The following is a 19,373-nucleotide window of genomic DNA, read 5'->3' as shown; positions in this document are numbered from 1 at the left end:
TGGCTACTGTCAGCCTGATGTTTGGTATGAATTGGGAACGTATCCCTTTTTGTCTTCTGGGATGGTTTTCCTGAAAGTTATCAGGTTTGCCTTTTTGTCAGATCCTTTATTTCAGGTTGGCTACATATTATGGAGTAGTGGGTTCTTTATTTTGATAATGTTTTGTGCTGATTTGGGTTCGTAGCATTCAGATGCCTATGAACAGGGAGTATTTCATGCATAATTAGTATTCTTTAAGGACATTTTTTGTAAAGTGGAGGCTAACGTCGACACATAAAAAATACATACACACACAACCGTAGAAATCCATTGATTTTTTTTCATGTAAATGGAAATTTGAATGGAAAAAAATGAACAGTTTGCATGCACAGCTAAATGACCTGCCTGTGCAGTGTGATGGGGTGAAGTGAGCTGGAGCTCACAAAAGCTTACGCTCAGATAAATTGGTTAGTCTCTAAGGTGCCACAAGTACTCCTTTTCTCTTTGTAGATACAGACTAACACGGCTGCTACTCTGAAACCTTTTTATTTTTGTATGTGGATTTTCATTTTAAACAGAAGGCTCAAGTTAAATGGATTTGATGTGATTTTATGGAAAATGCTGGAGTTGCTCAACTGTGATAGTATTTTTTGCACAATAGTAATCTGATCCACTCAGTCCACATTTCAAAATTTGATCTGAAAATCTTTTTTTCCCCATATTAACTGAATTTAATTTTCTTAACTGAATATGTAGATCTTTGCTAAAGAAAGAAAGAAAGAAAGAAAGAAAGAAAGAAAGAAAGAAAGAAAGAAAGAAAGAAAGACCTTAGTTAATTAAAAGTCCCCAAAACATGAGACGATATTTGAATAAATGCAAATGTAAATTCTCTTCCAATCCAGTGATGCTCGAGATAGTTAAAGTCCCTTCTGAAAGTCAATATTCATATCCTCCTCTTTCAAATCATACTAAGATAGGACTTTGCTAGTGAGATAAGACATAAAGCATTATTTATTACCTGTTGCTTTCCTAAAACCTGTCTCCACTAATTCAGTCAGATCTTGAATTAATTCTTCTCTTGTCTACACAGGAATCGACACTTCCTTTAAATCACATTCACTTAGGGAGGTACTATCTCTCTGCCCACATGACAGAATGATTTAGAGAAATACACACAATTCTTTTACTAGCTGTACTGGAAGACGATCTTTGAGGCTGAAGAATTTTTCATATATCTCACTTGCACAAAAAGAGTGCTAAAAACTTTTAGTTTGTTCCCCGAGCTCAGATGCCAGTGGCACTAACAAACAGCAGTTAGTCATTAAGGGATTGGATGGCTCAGGGATTAGTAGTAGGATAAGGAGCCTTTTATCTTGGAGTTCTTATATACTTTTAAAAAATTATATTATTCATAAACTGGTCTCTGATTGGATAAAAACATACAGTTTACTAAACCCATCATAAAAAGAAAAGGAGTACTTGTGGCACCTTAGAGACTAACCAATTTATTTGAGCATGAGCTTTCGTGAGCTACAGCTCACTTCATTGTATGCATACCGTGGAAACTGCAGCAGACTTTATATATACACAGAGAATATGAAACAATACCTCCTCCCACCCCACTGTCCTGCTGGTAATAGCTTATCTAAAGTGATCATCAGGTTGGGCCATTTCCAGCACAAATCCAGGTTTTCTCACCCTCCACCCCCCCACACAAATTCACTCTCCTGCTGGTGATAGCCCATCCAAAGTGACAACTCTTTACACAATGTGCATGATAATCAAGTTGGGCCATTTCCTGCACAAATCCAGGTTCTCCCACCCCCTCACCCCCCTCCCAAAAACCACACACACAAACTCACTATCCTGCTGGTAATAGCTCATCCAAAGTGACCATTCTCCCTACAATGTGCATGATAATCAAGGTGGGCCATTTCCAGCACAAATCCAGGTTTTCTCACATCCCCCCCACCCCCATACACACACAAACTCACTCTCCTGCTGGTAATAGCTCATCCAAACTGACCACTCTCCAAGTTTAAATCCAAGTTAAACCAGAACATCTGGGGGGGGGAGGAAAAAACAAGAGGAAATAGGCTACCTTGCATAATGACTTAGCCACCCCCAGTCTCTATTTAAGCCTAAATTAATAGTATCCAATTTGCAAATGAATTCCAATTCAGCAGTTTCTCGCTGGAGTCTGGATTTGAAGTTTTTTTGTTTTAAGATAGCGACCTTCATGTCTGTGATTGCGTGACCAGAGAGATTGAAGTGTTCTCCGACTGGTTTATGAATGTTATAATTCTTGACATCTGATTTGTGTCCATTTATTCTTTTACGTAGAGACTGTCCAGTTTGACCAATGTACATGGCAGAGGGGCATTGCTGGCACATGATGGCATATATCACATTGGTGGATGTGCAGGTGAACGAGCCTCTGATAGTGTGGCTGATGTTATTAGGCCCTGTGATGGTGTCCCCTGAATAGATATGTGGGCACAATTGGCAACGGGCTTTGTTGCAAGGATAAGTTCCTGGGTTAGTGGTTCTGTTGTGTGGTATGTGGTTGTTGGTGAGTATTTGCTTCAGGTTGGGGGGCTGTCTGTAGGCAAGGACTGGCCTGTCTCCCAAGATTTGTGAGAGTGTTGGGTCATCCTTTAGGATAGGTTGTAGATCCTTAATAATGCGTTGGAGGGGTTTTAGTTGGGGGCTGAAGGTGACGGCTAGTGGTGTTCTGTTATTTTCTTTGTTAGGCCTGTCCTGTAGTAGGTAACTTCTGGGAACTCTTCTGGCTCTATCAATCTGTTTCTTTACTTCTGCAGGTTGGTATTGTAGTTGTAAGAAAGCTTGACAGAGATCTTGTAGGTGTTTGTCTCTATCTGAGGGGTTGAAGCAAATGCGGTTGTATCGCAGAGCTTGGCTGTAGACGATGGATCGTGTGGTGTGGTCAGGGTGAAAGCTGGAGGCATGCAGGTAGGAATAGCGGTCAGTAGGTTTCCGGTATAGGGTGGTGTTTATGTGACCATTGTTTATTAGCACTGTAGTGTCCAGGAAGTGGATCTCTTGTGTGGACTGGACCAGGCTGAGGTTGGTGGTGGGATGGAAATTGTTGAAATCATGGTGGAATTCCTCAAGGGCTTCTTTTCCATGGGTCCAGATGATGAAGATGTCATCAATATAGCGCAAGTAGAGTAGGGGCTTTAGGGGACGAGAGCTGAGGAAGCGTTGTTCTAAATCAGCCATAAAAATGTTGGCATACTGTGGGGCCATGCGGGTACCCATAGCAGTGCCGCTGATCTGAAGGTATACATTGTCCCCAAATGTGAAATAGTTATGGGTAAGGACAAAGTCACAAAGTTCAGCCACCAGGTTAGCCGTGACATTATCGGGGATAGTGTTCCTGATGGCTTGTAGTCCATCTTTGTGTGGAATGTTGGTGTAGAGGGCTTCTACATCCATAGTGGCCAGGATGGTGTTATCAGGAAGATCACCGATGGATTGAAGTTTCTAAACTTTCTAAACCCATCATAATTCATTCATATGGTACAATAGGCAGCTGTCATTTTGTTGTACCAACATCCATCAGACAAAATATTTATGTCTACATCACTCATTTGATATAATATAAAAGCCACTAAACATAATGAACCACTACCTCAAGTGCACTTATATTACTTCTTTCACTGAAGATCTCAAAGCGGTCTACAAACCTTCATTATACTCAGAATATGTGTGCGAGGTAGGTAAGTACAGTGTTCCTCTCATTTAGTAGATGAGAAAACTAAATACACAAAAGCTAGATTACTTGGACAAGGTCACACAGCAAGTAGCAGAGCTAGGAATAGGACCCAGGATTCCCATTGCTCTGCTGCTCTAACCACTACCACCTCTACATTGTCCCAGGATTGGAATCTGCATTTGTGGGGGGAAAATGGATGTTTTGGCTTTGCATTTGCATTTATCTGACATCAGGAGACCATTATCCTGTAGCAAGGTTCTACTTCACTGACATTATCTGGAAATGTACAGCATTTCTCATTTTCTAGAATAATTCTTTTTAACTCCTTATCAGCCCAGCTGTCTGCTCAATATTAGAAACAGATTATTCCTTTGATGTTTGACTTTTTTATATACTGAGGCATTCTATTCTGTCTTTGTATATATTGTTAATGGGAATAATGGTTTGAATTAGTGATGTGCCAACAATGCTCTCTCAGGAAACAGGAGAAATCAATTGGGTAATGTTCTAAGCCGAGAATCCCTACAGCCATTTTGGCCTGGATAAAAAACGGTCTGTTTCGGAGTTGCCGTATAGGGTACAGCTATTGTACATTTCATCTTTGTGAAACCCCTGACATGCAGAGATGTTCAAAAAATGGGAATGAAAACTGCTAAAAACCAAAAAAACACACAAAAAAATAGAGCAAAAAAAATAGCTCAAAAACAAAAGCAAAAAAAAAATGTAAAAGAACAGTTTTTGTTTTGGTTTTCCAACCAAAAAGACACACAATTTTTTTGAGGAAAGCAGACACTTTCACAAAAATTTTAATTAAATCAAAAAATTGTCATTAAATCAAAAACTTTCCATTGAAAAAAGTTTTGGCTGAAAAATGATGACCAATACTACCCTTATATTCTACTTGCTACATGGTTTCTGGCAAACTAGATTTCTATTCTGAACAATTCATAGATTCTAGCGCTAGGAGGTATGTTAGCAACAAGAAGAAGGTCAGGAAAAGTGTGGGATCCTTATTGAATGGGGGAGGCAAGTGAGTGATGATTTGGAAAAAGCTTTTTTTACCTGGGTCTTCACAGAAAAGGTCAGCTCCCAGACTGCTGCACTGGGCAGCACAGTATGGGGAGGAGGTGAGCAGCCGTCAGTGCTGAAAGAACAGGTTAAGGACTATTTAGAAAAGCTGGACATGCACAAATCCATGGGACTGGATCTAATGCATCCGAGGGTGCTGAGAGAGTTGGTTGATATGATTGCAGAGCCATTGGCCATTATCTTTGAAAATGCGTGGCAATCGGCATTGGTCCCTGATGATTAGAAAAAGGCAAATATAGTGCACATCTTTAAAAAAGGGAAGAAGGAGAATCCGGGGAACTACAAACCAGTCAGCCTCACTTCAGTCCTTGGAAAAATCATGGAGCAGGTCCTCAGAGAATCCATTTTGAAGCAATTGGAGGAGAGGAAGGTGATCAGAAACAGTCAGTTTGGAGTCACCAGGGGCAAGTCATGCCTGACCAACCTGATTGCCTTCTATGATGAGATAACTGGCACTGTGGATATGGGGAAAGTGGTGGATGTGATATAGGTTGACTTTAGCAAGGTTTTTATATGATCTCCCGCAGTATTCTTGCCAGCAAGTTACAAATGTAGGGATTGGATGAATGGACTACAAGGTTCATAGAAAGCTGGTTAGATCATCGGGCTCAGTGAGTAGTGATCAATGGCTTGATGTCTAGTTGGCAGTGGTCAGTCTTGGGGCCAGTTTTCTTCAACATCTTCATTAATGATCTAGATAATGGGATGGATTGCACCCTCAGCAAGTTCACAGATGACACTAATCTGGGGGGAGAGGTAGATATGCTGGAGGATAGGGTTAGGGTCCAGAGTGACCTAGACAAATTGGAAGATTGGGCCAAAAGAAATCTGATGAAGTTCAACAAAGACAAGTGCAGAGTCCTGCACTTAGGTCGGAAGAATCCCGTACACTGCTACAGCTGGGAACCAAATGGCTAAGAAGCAGTTCTGCAGAAAAGGACCTAGGGATTACAGTGGATGAGAAGCTGGATATGAGTCAACAGTGTGCCCTTGTTGCCAAGAAGGCTAACGGCATATTGGGCTGCATTAGTAGGAGCACTGATAGCAGGTCAAGGGAAGTGATTATTCCCCTCTATTTGGCATTGTTGAGGCCACAGCTGGAGTACTGTGTCCAGTTTTGGGCCCCCCACTACAAGAAGGATGTGGAAAAATTGGAAAGAGTCCAGCGGAGGGCAACAAAAATGATTAGGGGGCTGGGGCACATGACTTATGAAGAGAGGCTGAGGGACTGGGTTTATTTAGTCTACAGAAGAGAAGAGTGAAGGGGGATTTGATAGCAGCCTTCAACTACCTGAAAGGGGGTTCCAAAGAGGATGGAGCTAGGTTGTTCTCAGTGGTGGCAGATGACAGAACAAGAAGCAATGGTCTCAAGTTGCAATGAGGGGGGTCTAGGTTGGATATTAGGGAAAACTATTTCACTAGGAGGATGGTGAAGCACTGGAATGGGTTACCTAGGGAGGTGGTAGAATCTCCATCCTTGAAGGTTTTTAAGGCCTGGCTTGACAAAGCCCTGGCTTGGATGATTTAATTGGGGTTGGTTCTGCTTTGAGCAGGGGGTTGGACTAGATGACCTCTCCAGCCTCTTCCAACCCTAATCTTCTATGATTCTATGATCCTATGATTGGGATCATCTAGTCCTAGCTCCTGTATAATCCAGGCCATAAAAATTCCTCAAAATATTTCCTGGAGCATCTCTTTTAGAAAAACATCCTTCAAAAATTGCCAGTGATGGAGAATCCACCACACCCCTTAGTAAATTGTTCCAATGATTAATTACTCTTACTGTCAAAAATTTACATATTATTTCCAGTCTGAATTTTTATAGCTTCAGCTCTCAGCCATAGAATCAGTTTATACCTTTCTCTGGTAGATTTAACAGCCAATTATTTAATAGTTGTTCCCTATGCAGTTACATCTGTACTGTAATCAAGTCACACCTTAACCTTCTCTTTGTTAAACTAAATAGATTGAGCTCCTTGAGACTAACACTATCGGTCAGATTTTCTAAGCATTCACATGGCTCTTCTCTGAACTCTCCCTAATTTATCAACATCCTTCTTGAACTGTAGACACCAGAACTGGACACAGTATTCCAGCAGCAATTGCATCAGTGCCAATATAGAGGTAAAATAGCCTCTCTACTCCTATTCAAGATTCCCTTGTTAATGCATCCAAGGGTCTCATTAGCTCTTTTGGCCACAGTATCATACTAAGAGCTCATGTTCAGCTGATTATTCCCCATGACCCTCAAATGTTTTTCAGAGTCACTGGTTCCCAGGATAGGATCCCTCATCCTGTTAGTATTGATACATTCTTTGTTCCTATATGACTACATTTACACTTAGCCATATTCATGGGTGGCATATGCACACACATACACACACACACACACACACACACACACACACGTTTAGGGAGGCTAGCCCCCTGCCCCGCCTCTTCCACCCAAGGCCTCTCCCCTTCCACCTGAGGCCCTGCCCCCACTCCGCCCCTTCTGCCCCACCCGCTCTCGCCAGCCAGCCTGCTGGCAGAGCCCCCAACCCTGGCTGGCCTGCCAGTGCCCTGAGCTGCCCCAAGGCTGGGTCAGCCAATCGGCCTGTGGAGCAACCCCGAGCCCAGACTGACCTGCTGGCACAGCCCTAAACTCCTGCTGGCACCCAGAGCTGTCCCAAAACCCAGGCTGGCCCACCGGTGGGAAGCATTAGTTGAGGTTTGGGGAGGCTTAGCCTTCCCCAGCCTCCATTACCCACCATCCATGGCCATATTAAAACATACACTGTTTACTTGGGCCCAGCTTATCAAGTGATCCAAATTATCTGTATAGTGATTTGTCCTCTTCATTATTTACCATTCACCCAATTTTTGTGTCATCTGCAAACTTTATCAGTGATTATTTTATGTTTTCTTCAAGGTTATTAATTTTTAAAATGTCAAAAAGCGTAGGTCCAATAACCAATCCCTGCAGGATCCCACAGGAAAACAAGTCCTGTATCAGCTGTTCCATTAACTCACCCTGAAGTGATGACAGACTGACAGGCCTATAATTACCCAGATCATTCCATTAACCCTTTTTAAATACATGCAAAATGGTAGTTTTCTTCTAGTCTTCTAGAGCTTTCCTGGTATTCTAAGACTCACTGAAAAGCAACATTAAAGGTCTAGTGAGTCCTCACCCAGCTCTTTTAAAACTCTTGGATGCAAGTTATCTGGACCTGCTGATTTAAAAATGTCTAACTTTAGTAGCTGCTGTTTAACATTCTCCTCAGATACTAGTGGAATGGAAAGTGTGTTATCTATGATATGATTACCTCATTTTTTTGCCAAATAAAGAACTGAAGTATTTATTGAACACTTCTGCTTTTTTTGCAGTTATTGATAATTCTACCATTCTACCATTTTCATCTAGTAATGGACCAATATCATTGTTAGGATTTTTTTTGTGCCTAATATACTTAAAGTACTCTTTATTGTCCTTGACTCTGCTGGCCACAATAGGTGCTCCAAATTAACCATGGGATTGCAAGTCTAAAACACTGCTGATTAAAGAACAGTATATTTGGATAGACTGAAAATCTGAACCTACCCAAAGACAGCAAATCTGAGATTACCACCAGAAGCATGCAAGACACAGAGAATTGAAATCCAGCTCCATTTATCAGCTAAATGCTATAGCTGGTTTTAGCCCACATTACCATTTGGAAATATAGCCTATCAGATTCTTAGAACATCATATTGGAAATGGGTTAACTTCTATGCTCTGCATTCAATCAGTGGTCCAGCTAGGTCCAATATATATAGAAACAACAATGATAGAAACAACCACTTCAGAAATATCATGATGAAAGCTTTTATTAATGTTTGACAGCTCAGAAAAGAAATGTAATCATGTGACATCCTCAGACATCCATGAAGTGCAGCAACAAAAGTCATGATTTCTTTAAGCTTTCATGTCAATGTCAAGTTGAGATTCAAAACAGTAGCACAGAAAAGAACTGCAAACTTTAGCCACACTATAGGAAAGACATGGACAAATTAGAGAAAGTCCACAAGACAGCAAAAAAATATGAAAGGTTTAGAAATGCTGACCTATGGGGTACATAAGTTTGCACCTATTGATTTCCAAGAGCAGAGTTTGCTTCTATCCAATAATATTTCTAACCTAAGCATCTGTCTTCTTTTCCATCCAGGAGATACACAAGAATTTTTGTCAGGACCACATCTCAAAGACTTCCATTTTCTTCTTGTCAGCAGTCAGATGGGTGGGCATTCCCAGGGATGGAGAGGGGTCCCAGGTCCCAGCCACACACCTCTCACAAACACGCACACACACACTCACTCTGGCTACTTAGGGGGTCAGTGTTAACCCCTGGAACAAGCACCACACTTAATAATAGAACAACAATTTTATCTAACCCAGGCAAAGCCAGAAGTAGGCCTCCCCCCCACCCCCACCATCTGTCCATTTGCTCAAACCCTCCCAAGTGGTTCGTAGTTGATTCTGTGTCCTTGTTTGGCATGGATCTCTCCCCACAGCTGGTCAGGTTTGCAATGAGTAGCAGGCGAGGAGGGGGGAAGGAGGTGCATAAAGGAAGAGGAAGGAGCTCTCTATCCAGTCCCACCCCCACAACCACATAAACACAGTTAGCTGGCACTCCCCATGGCATGGCCCTATCATGTCAGGTTGGGGGACTCCCCTATTTGGCTTTTGGGAATGTCTGGATGCTACTGCCTCTTCATTCTCAGCCCCCACTACCCCAATGTCAAGCTCAGGTGCCTCCTCCCTGTTCTTCTCCTCCTGTGCTGTGGGGCCAGATATTGGTGCTTCCCAGTCCTTCTTGGGTCCAGTAATGACCTCACTCTGCTTTTCACCTGCCTCGGGCCCAGGACCATGCTCAGGTGCTCTTGGTGGGTATCCCCCCTCCCCACATGAACAGCTTTCCAGACCTGCTGCCTTGCTACTAAGACTAATATTGTCTCCCCCCATCTTGTTTGGTGGCCTGCGCTCAAAGTGACAAGGGTTGAGCATGTTCTGGAGAACCACCTTCTACTGTCTATTCACTGACTCTGCTCCAATCTTGTATACTGTCCATTTGGAGTACGGGATCCCATGCACAATGTACAGTTTGGGGTCTCAGGCTGTGTCCAGTTTGGAGCACCTTTGCTGCTTGAGTAGGTCCCGATCCCCCAACAACACCAATGGCCCAGCATCAGCATGCCTGTCTCAGCTCCATTTCTGTCCATCTTGGGCTTGGCCCACATTAGCAGCTGCAATCCAGCCTGCCTCACAGAAGCATTGGTGATGCTCATGGATCCATTTTGGGGACCCGGGTTCCCTGAGGTCCCCAGTCAAATGCCCAATGTCATGTCTGTTGGCATCCCACCATGCCTGCTGAACATCAAGAAATAGGGATGTACTTTGTGGAGGTGTGCACCATTGTTGTTATAAATTTAGGTCAGGTGTGGTGGGTAGGAAAGCTGGTGTCTCTGCTGTGCCTCTTACAGGATCCTCAGACCTTCTATCAGTGTCTCCTTAGCTCACTCACAGAGGCCATTGCCTTGTGAGTGGTAGGCTGTCATCCTCAGTCTGTGGCTGCCCTATAGAAAGCACAATTCCTTGAACATCTGTGGCTCAAAGGGCATGCCTCAGTCTATGAGCACCTTGGTGGGATAGCCATAGGGCTTGACAAAGTAGTGCCAGAAGGCTCCTGCAGTTGCTCTGGCCAGTGGTGCTGTGACAGGAGGTCAGCGGACAATGGCCCTCCCACTTTTTGAAAGTGGATGCGCCTGGCCAGTCCACTTTTCACCATGGTGGACCCTGGCCCCTTCCCCTCCTCTTCCACCCAAGGCCGAACCCCCAGCTAGGCCAGCAGCTGGTGGAGCCTCGCCAGGGATCCCAGGCAGTTCTGGGAGCCATGTGACATGGATCTTCCACCTGCCCATGGTGTGGAGGGCCCGAGCAGCCCCCAGCCCATGTCCCCACCCCCAGGGCTCCCCGCCTGGCCCAGGACATGTGGAAGTGGAGGGTCCACACCAGTTCCCCACAGCTGCCCACATGGCTCATACCCTGACCTGACTTAGGCTGAGAGGCAGGGCAAGGCCTTGAAGCCACATCTTGGCCATGGTAAGAACCGTGCAGGCAGCTGTGGGGAGCTGCAGCACGGACCTACCACCTGTCCCTGGCCCTGCTCCAGCTTCCAACTTGGCTGCGAGCGGGGCCTCTGGGGAATAGGTGGATCCTTGGAGGAAGAGGAAGGGCCTCAGGTGGAAGGGGAAGGAAGGAGCTTCAGGGGGAGACGTGGGGCAGGGGCAGGGCCTCAGGGGGCTCCCCCTCCCCTCCACACACACTTTTGGGACGGCTCCGCTATCCCTGGCTCTGGCCATGATCTCCCTGAAGGACGTGGCCACCAGGAATTTAGTGTAATGATCCACCATGGTGAGAATGTAGGAATGCACTACTCTGGCTTGTCTCCACCTTCATGTGGTCCAATACACAAGAGTCTTTGCCAGCACCGGATCTCAAAGGCTTCAGTTTTCTTCTTGTCAGCAGCATTAGTTTCCCAGTATTCACATCCATAAGTTGCTGTGGAAATAATTAAGCTTAGTTTAAATAAAATAAACAAACCTAAACTTTGAATTCATTGACATGCAGAGCTTCGTACATCACTGGTGTGCAACATGTACATCTGCTGGGCCTGATTCTGAACCCACTCAGTTCAGTGGCAAGATTTCCATTGGTTTCAGTCTGAGCCAGAGAAGGTTCATAGTCATTAAGCTTTCAACTCACTTCCACCCAGGCAAACAAGCAATCTGTTTTTCTGTTTCATCTTTGAAGTCCCTTGTGACAGTGAGCTGAAAAGCTTCATGACATCAGAGCTACGCACAGCACAGCTAAAAGCTGAAGCATTGTGTATCAATGATTTTAAAATGTAAGCACACTGGACCTCAATTTTGCCATTAGATCATTTTTAGATAAATACTTTGAGTTCTGTGGTTGTATTTGGGTGCTAAATTCTAACCAGGTGGACAGAGCAGCAAGAGGGTAACATCAGGCAATCAGCTGTTGGTAAAGTAGTAGGGGAACAACACGACTTACCATTAAATGGCTGAGCAAAGCAATGTCGTCCTACATAGCTTGGTGGCTTTTCTCTGGCTTTGTCTACACTAGCACTTTTGTCAGCAAAACTGATATCAATGTTAATTTTTAAGCATTCTCAGATTTTTATCAATTTAAATTTTCAGAGTTGCAAGAAATTATGAGGGAGTCAGACAATAATTCTTTACTGACAGTACACATTGAAATTCAGAAAGTTAAAGCTTTATAAAACATGAAAAACACATGTCAAAATATTCAAAATAAATATCCTTAAATCGATAAATTATAACAGTTTTTGCTATTCATTCACTAGCCCACTGGAAACAAGTCTAATTCAATAGTCTAAATCACTGCATTTTGCACATAAAGTCTCTGTTTGCCTGTCTGTACATTTCAATTATAGTCAAAGGAAATATTATTTCATTGGTTTGTGTGTGTGTACGGTGAACTGGACATTTACAGATAAAAATCTAATCCTTCCAAGCCTAAGTATAAGGTGTGTGCAGGACCAATCAGAGGGGGGGCCAGGAGGACCATTCGGCCTGGGCTTCAAGCTCAAAGGAGGCCTCAAATTTAGACACTTGTTAATTTTTTGGCATTTGATAAGTTTCGCAACTTGTTTTTATGCATATCCCTATCGGACTAAAATCTGACACACTCTCTCAGTTTACAGCTGCAGATTTAAGCATATAAGAGAGGTGATTTGGTAAAAGGCTTTTATTGGTTGTTGTTGTTGTTAACTGAGATAGATTTTGTCATATTAAAGAGTTTAAAATGTTCATAAATATTAACAAAAATATATTGGTTCTGATGGCACAAGATTAGATCATGTGTCGTCATTTTTTATTTTTATTATGGCTAGGGGCCTCAAAAGCTGGAAGTGGCCCGGGCCTTTCTGGACCTCTGAGAGGGCCTGGGTGTGTGTGGAGGGGGAAAAGTCCACCCTCCTACTTGAAGGAAATATTGGTTCAACTGTTTTAAGATCTGGGACTTAGATATGTCTGTTGTAATCAATATGAAGGCTCTTCTTTTCTTGTTTGTTTTCATGGGGGAGGGACATGGGATGTTAAACCTGCTTTGATTTACAAGGGTGCTAAATATCACTATGACAGGACAAGCAGGAATTGCTTTGCAGATTATATTCCCAAGCAAACCAAGTCAACAATATGGCAATGAGTATTTGAGCATTATGCTATAAGCATTTCAAGGAGCTACAGGAGGTGTTTTGTCCCATCCTCCTTCCCTCCCCATCCCTCTCCCCTCCGCCCCGGTGAAGGGAAAAATCCTGCCTAGGGTTTGTGCATTTCCACTAAGATGAGGAGGAATAAAGAAAAGCAGAAATGTTGTAGGGAGCCTCACACACACAAACACACACCCCCAGCACAGCATGATAGGATTCCTGTCTAGCACAGTTAATCCCCTCCTTGTAACACAGCTCCAATGTAAAAGACATTCCATTGTGAGATTCTGAATCTGCTGGCAAGGTGAATGGCCGGAGCTCCTCTCCCCAGCAGGCTAGTGCATATGGGGCAGTGTGCAGAGCATGCATACTACTCCTTTGAAAAGCAGCAGCACTGTGGGCCCCTTCCATGTGTTGGATCATATTAAAGAAGTTCTGTATTAAAATCACAAATGAGTTTGATTCCCCATAGTTTAAATTCCAGTGTATTACCAATTAAGAGGTCTCTTGGTTTTTGGTACTGTTTCTCTCCCTCTCTGGGTGAAGCTTGCAAGCTGCTAATTGTACATTCTAAGACAGAGTCTTTTCTCAAAGCAATTCTTCGTAACACAGAGAGAGACTCAAAGCAATACTCTGTAACAACAGAAACAGCACCCAGAGACTCCCCACCCTTTTGTTGTATTCATCTCGCTTTGTTAACAATTGTGATCAAAATAGAGATAGAGGATGTATGTGGATGGATGCTTGGTGTGGATAATAACTGAATGATCAGGGAGGTGCCAGCCTAAGAATCCAGTGTCCATCGGCAGAAGGAGGCGTCAAGTGGAAATAACCAGAGGACCCCCGGAGGGCAGACTGGAATCCACTCAACAGCCTCAAAAATGGGAGAACCAAAGAACAAAATAACATCTGGCAGCATGGAGCCATCAGGAATGTGCCATCTGCTGATTGATTCAGCAACAGTATGATGAAGCAATTCCCATAGACTGGCATAGGAAGAAATTCTTATAAAAATGGACTCTAGAAAGTGAGAACTTTGGGGTCTGATTCTGCAAACCAACTTCCAGGAGCATCAGATGAGCATCTGACAAGGCCCTGCTCCCTCCTCAAGTCCAGGCCACCTGGCCAGTGGCTTGGCATGAGCAACTCTAAGGCTGGTAACTATGATAACAAACTTGCAGGACCTGTGTGTGTGTGTGTATGAATGAATGTGTGAATAAATATGAAATTGAATGGAATGTTATAGCTATAACTAACTGCTTACTATGATTCTTTCTGTATTCACAATAAATGTGGCATTTTGCCTTTTCCCCTTTAATAAGATCCTGCTGGTTTTTATTTTATTGGTATAACACATGTGCTTCTCCCTGAGCCATCCTGCCCGGCATTGACAAGGTGGCCCATCTCACCCAGGGACAGCAGGCTCTGCCTCACTCCCTTGCACCACTTCCATCTGCAATGGGAGAATTTGCCCATAAACATGTCATCTCTCTAATCCCTCTGACGACTCTAGGATAATAAAATTTAGTGACATCTGCCTCACAGCTCCATGTGGAAACATACAGCTACTTCCCAATGTTGCTGCTGCTAGTAATGAATTGAGGGAAATTCTTTTAGGACCCCATTCAAGTATATTTATGTAAGTTTTCTGGGTATCAAGAGTTGGCGCATGTGTGTGTGTCTGTCTGTCACACTCAATTCCATATTCATCATTTCTAAAATTAATTAATTAATTAAAGGCTTTTATCTTTTGGATTCCTCTGATTTTCTTTTGCTCCTGAGATCTTAAACACCCTACCCACCTCACAAGACACTGGATCAAGCCTCATTGTTATCATCAGCATTCTATATATGGACATTAGTCTCCCTGTTCTTCATCATTCATTAGCAAAGCACAGAGCCTTTTGACTCTTCCTTTTTATTGAAATCTCTGTTTTGTGACATGCACAGTCTAGTGTGAAAAAGATTCATCAAAGTCATCTTTATTCTACATTTATCTGCACGGAACTATCTTTCTTATCTCTTACCCTTTAAATGATCTAAAGCATCTCTGTATTTGGCTATATTCTTCCTCATTATCTGGCACTCCACTCTCATCCCTTTCTGACTCATGCTGCTCTTTGTTTTCTGCCTTTCTTTTTCTGAGGCAAATTGCAGTAGTGCTCACAATGATCTAGATGTTCACAATCAAAAGTGGCGTTAATGATTTTCTGAAAAAAGCGCAGACAAAAGATGTTTTGTTATTTACATTGACCCCCATATTATATGAAATACCCTGTCTACTTCATTAGACTGTACCCTTTTCTCTACCAAAGCACTGAGAAAATTCCACTGCCTTGTATGAAGTGACACAGACTTGACTTTCACTTAGTCTCGTCTTCATCCTTATCATTCATATTTAATGTTATACATACTTGACTTTGTGACTGTTTTTAATTCCGTACGTTGAACAGTGCACACATTAGTCTGATGTACCTTTCTCCAAAGTCTCTGCATCATTTATCAGCAGGACTATCCTTGTCATGTATTTATTAGCTTTTAAAAAGATTTGTCTCTTTGTATGTACAAACAGGCTGAATTCTTCATCAGCATTTGTCAAGATTACCACTGTTCTTTCAGTTATCTGCTTTACAGTAATGTATCAGTTTCTGAGTCAGACTTCTCCTCATTCCAGAGACCACCATGCTCAAACCATTAACATTCACCTTGGATGCTGAGTTCTCTCACAGATAGTTAGTAAGTGAATAGATCACAAGTTTTTCATGCTAAAAAACTTTCAGCTGTTTCCCGGTCCTGAATTGTGTTTAAAATTCAGTCTTAATGCAACCATTGGGGCACTGAGTGAAGAACCAACTTACCTTTGAACCACTCTAGAACATTGCTTCTCAATTTAGGGATCCCAAATAGGACTAAGGTATTGTACCCACCCTCCATTCTACATAACTATATGCAGAGGAGAGCCTGAAATTATGGAAGGAGGATACATGGTGTGATGTTATGAGAAAGGCTGAGTACTACTGTTCAAGATGGAACATAGGTAATAGGTATTTTGTGCACAAACTAATGGCCTGATCTTGAAAGATGATGACTACCCTTGGCACTCATTGGGTTGATCAGGCTGAGAAACATCCTAAATATTGTGCTTTCCAGAACTTCAGACTGAATCAATGAGCTGATCTTTCACTGTAAAAAATAAGTGACAGATACATTAAAATCAGCTTTCTGTGCAAATAAGCATTGCACGTCGTTTGTCTAGTAAGTGCTCCCTGTTCCCCACTATACAGTTGTAATACAAATAAATAATAACTGAGCAAATATATTTATATACAGGGAATCGGGCAATTTCCTCCCAACGCTCAATGTATTGCCCTGAGTAAAAGACATTCCATTCTGAGATTCTAAGCCTCATTCTCCCTTGCATTGCACCTCATATGTAACCTTAGCAAGATGGGTGTGAAACACTGCCACTCGTGTTAGCACAGGATTTTGACCTAGTAGCATATTACATCCATGCTGCACCAGTATAGATGACTACACATGGACCAGGGCACTGGAGAATCAGGCCTACTGAAAGCAATGCAACTTCTTCACATTTATTTTTTATCTTCAACTCATGCCCTGCCAGCTGTACATTTTAATTTTACAGATTTTGTAGGTGGGTAGCATGTTGCAGAGGAAGAAAGAAATAGTGCTGTCTTCATGTCTGCATATCTCTGAGCAATAAAAAAGAAATTACTGGGACCTACCTGCCTAGCACATTCTGTTTAAACAATACTGTTCTCAAAGTTCACCAGGCCCACAATCTGAAGGCAAGTTTGATTAAAATAACCACATGCCATAGCTGGGGAATCCGTTCTATCAAACATGATCTTGAAATGATCGAACTGAATGTGAACAGTAACATTCAGCTCTGGGATTCAAAGAAAGGAAATAGAAAAGCAAAGTCCAGCTACATAATTGCCCAACTTCTGTAGAAGGCCTTGGAATAGTTTAAGATTATAATCTTAAAAGGTCATTCTATTCCTACTCTCTTATATTGTAGCAAGTGTTATTTTTATATCCTATATTAAAATCAATAATCCACTTAAATCCAATATGTGTATTTATTAAACCATGTTTAGATTACATTCATAGAAAAGGTACAACTCACTTCAAAAATACAGTGGGAAGTTTGGTTGCCCAGACAGAAATGCAGATGCATACTCAAACACACAGAACTCTGGTAATAAAAATCAAGGCAATGTGACTCTAAAATGTCAGTCTGCATTATCAAGTCATCAAAACCTTCAGATTCTGTACCAGTGCCAGGTGGCATACAATTCTGAAACTGAGACAGAAAAGCTGTGCCAATGGCTGTATAAAAAGGTCCCATTTGTAGGCATGCAGGATAGTACAGTATGTTCCAGGATATGATATCCCTGGAACATCAGGTTCAGAGTAACAAAGCAATTTAAAATACATACCTAGTTCCTTATGGTAAGACAAGTGAGTTTGGGATTGCTATATATTTGTAAGAACAAGTTTCATTTTTTGTTTTTTAAAGTGCTGTGGATTGAGGGGAAGTCTAAAAATGTCAAAGATTTTTTTCCTGCATTGATGATGAGGATTTTGAAATGTAATCACAAAAATATATAGCATCAGAATGCAGATGGTGGTCACTGATACACACAGAAAGGATGCTGAAGAAGCTGTGTATAAACATTATCAAGAGATGCTACTATCTACTTAGCAAAAGGCAGCGGGCCACGTTCTCAGTGACTGTAGACTGGCATAGCCAATAGAGCTATTCTGTGTGGGAGCTATGCCAATATACAGGTATGAATCTGGCCCAGTTACTTTATTTTGTATCAGAATGTCACCACCTTAGAAACAAAAAATGTAACACAAACTTCATCCTAGTTTTCCTGCAAAAATCACACCTTCTATCTGAACTATAGAGAGGAAACTGAACTCCTATGTATTTCCTTTTGGAGTGTATACGGTCTTGAGTTCTATCAGAGACAGTATGGTGTAAAAAACCTAACCTGAAAGATTTATGTTTTATAAAGAGACTACACTACAAAAGGTGAGGGCTTACTCCCAAAGGGGCCTGTGGATTTTTCTGATGGGATGGGGCTTAAATAATCTCCCTTGTCCTTAACATCCTATGACATCTAGCCCTGCAACACACCATATATCACTCTCTGGTGTCTTCGGCCACACCTGAACTCTTCATCAGGCCTCTTCTACCCTCCTGAACAGCCACCCCAGCCCTTCCAGCTAGAGTACAACCCTACTCTTCCCAGCAGGAACACCCCAGCCTCTCTGCTGGGAGTTCTTCCTCATCAGTCCCCTCCCCTTCATCTTCCAGGACAGCAGCCCAGCCCTTCCAAACAGAATGCAGTCCTACTCTCTCCTGTAGGAACCCGCCACAGCCTCTCTGCTAGGAGTCCTTCAGCCCTGTCTGGCCCTTAATCCAGCTCTCTAGCATGGAGATATCAGCAGTTAAGCTCCTCTACTGCTCTCCCTGCCTTCATCTCTCGGCACCACCTCTCCAGCTTGGAAACCAACAGATAACTGCCTTTGCTGGTCTTTGGCCTTCAGGCGTTAAAGCCCTGGCTCTCTGATTTGAGGAGATCAGTCAGCAAATCCCTCTTGCTGCTCTCCTGCCTTCAGTCTTCTCCCAGGAAACACTTTCTGACTCTGGCAGCTCTCACCTCTTGCCAGTCTTCAGCTCACAGGCAGCTCTCACCTGCCTTTTTCCCAACTGTCTCACCAGTTCTCTCCGCCCTTTAGGGCCCATGTGCCCTCTTTTAAGCCCAATTGGAGTGAGCTGATGAGTCACAAGTGCACTGGTCCTGCTCCCTTCTAAAGGGCCAGTGCTACCCTATGATAGGAACCTCTAAGAATCCCCAATTATTCCACACTCCCCCAAAGGCTCCGTATGACAGGTAAAATTTTCCATGCAAGATGGACTGGATGAGCATCCCTCCAGGGCCAAGAGGAAATTATCTATTTTTAAAAATGTATATCAACAGTGTCATGTACCAGATATGGACTGGTACATGACTAATCAATTGCACTCATACAAAACGGGAAATGACTGACTAGGACGGAGTACTGCAGAAAGGGATCTGCGGGTCATAGTGGATCACAAGCTACATATGAGTTAATAGTGTAACACTGTTGCTAAAAAGCAAATATCACTCTGGAATGTATTAGCAGGAGTGTTGTAGGCAAGACATGAGAAATAGTTCTTCTGCTACTCTGTGCTCATTAGGCCTCAAATGTAGCATTGTGTCCCATTCTGGGTA

The sequence above is a fragment of the Eretmochelys imbricata genome, chromosome 3, assembly GCF_965152235.1.
Source record: "Eretmochelys imbricata isolate rEreImb1 chromosome 3, rEreImb1.hap1, whole genome shotgun sequence".
NCBI classification, from domain to species: domain Eukaryota; kingdom Metazoa; phylum Chordata; order Testudines; family Cheloniidae; genus Eretmochelys; species Eretmochelys imbricata.
This window is presented reverse-complemented; position numbering follows the sequence as displayed.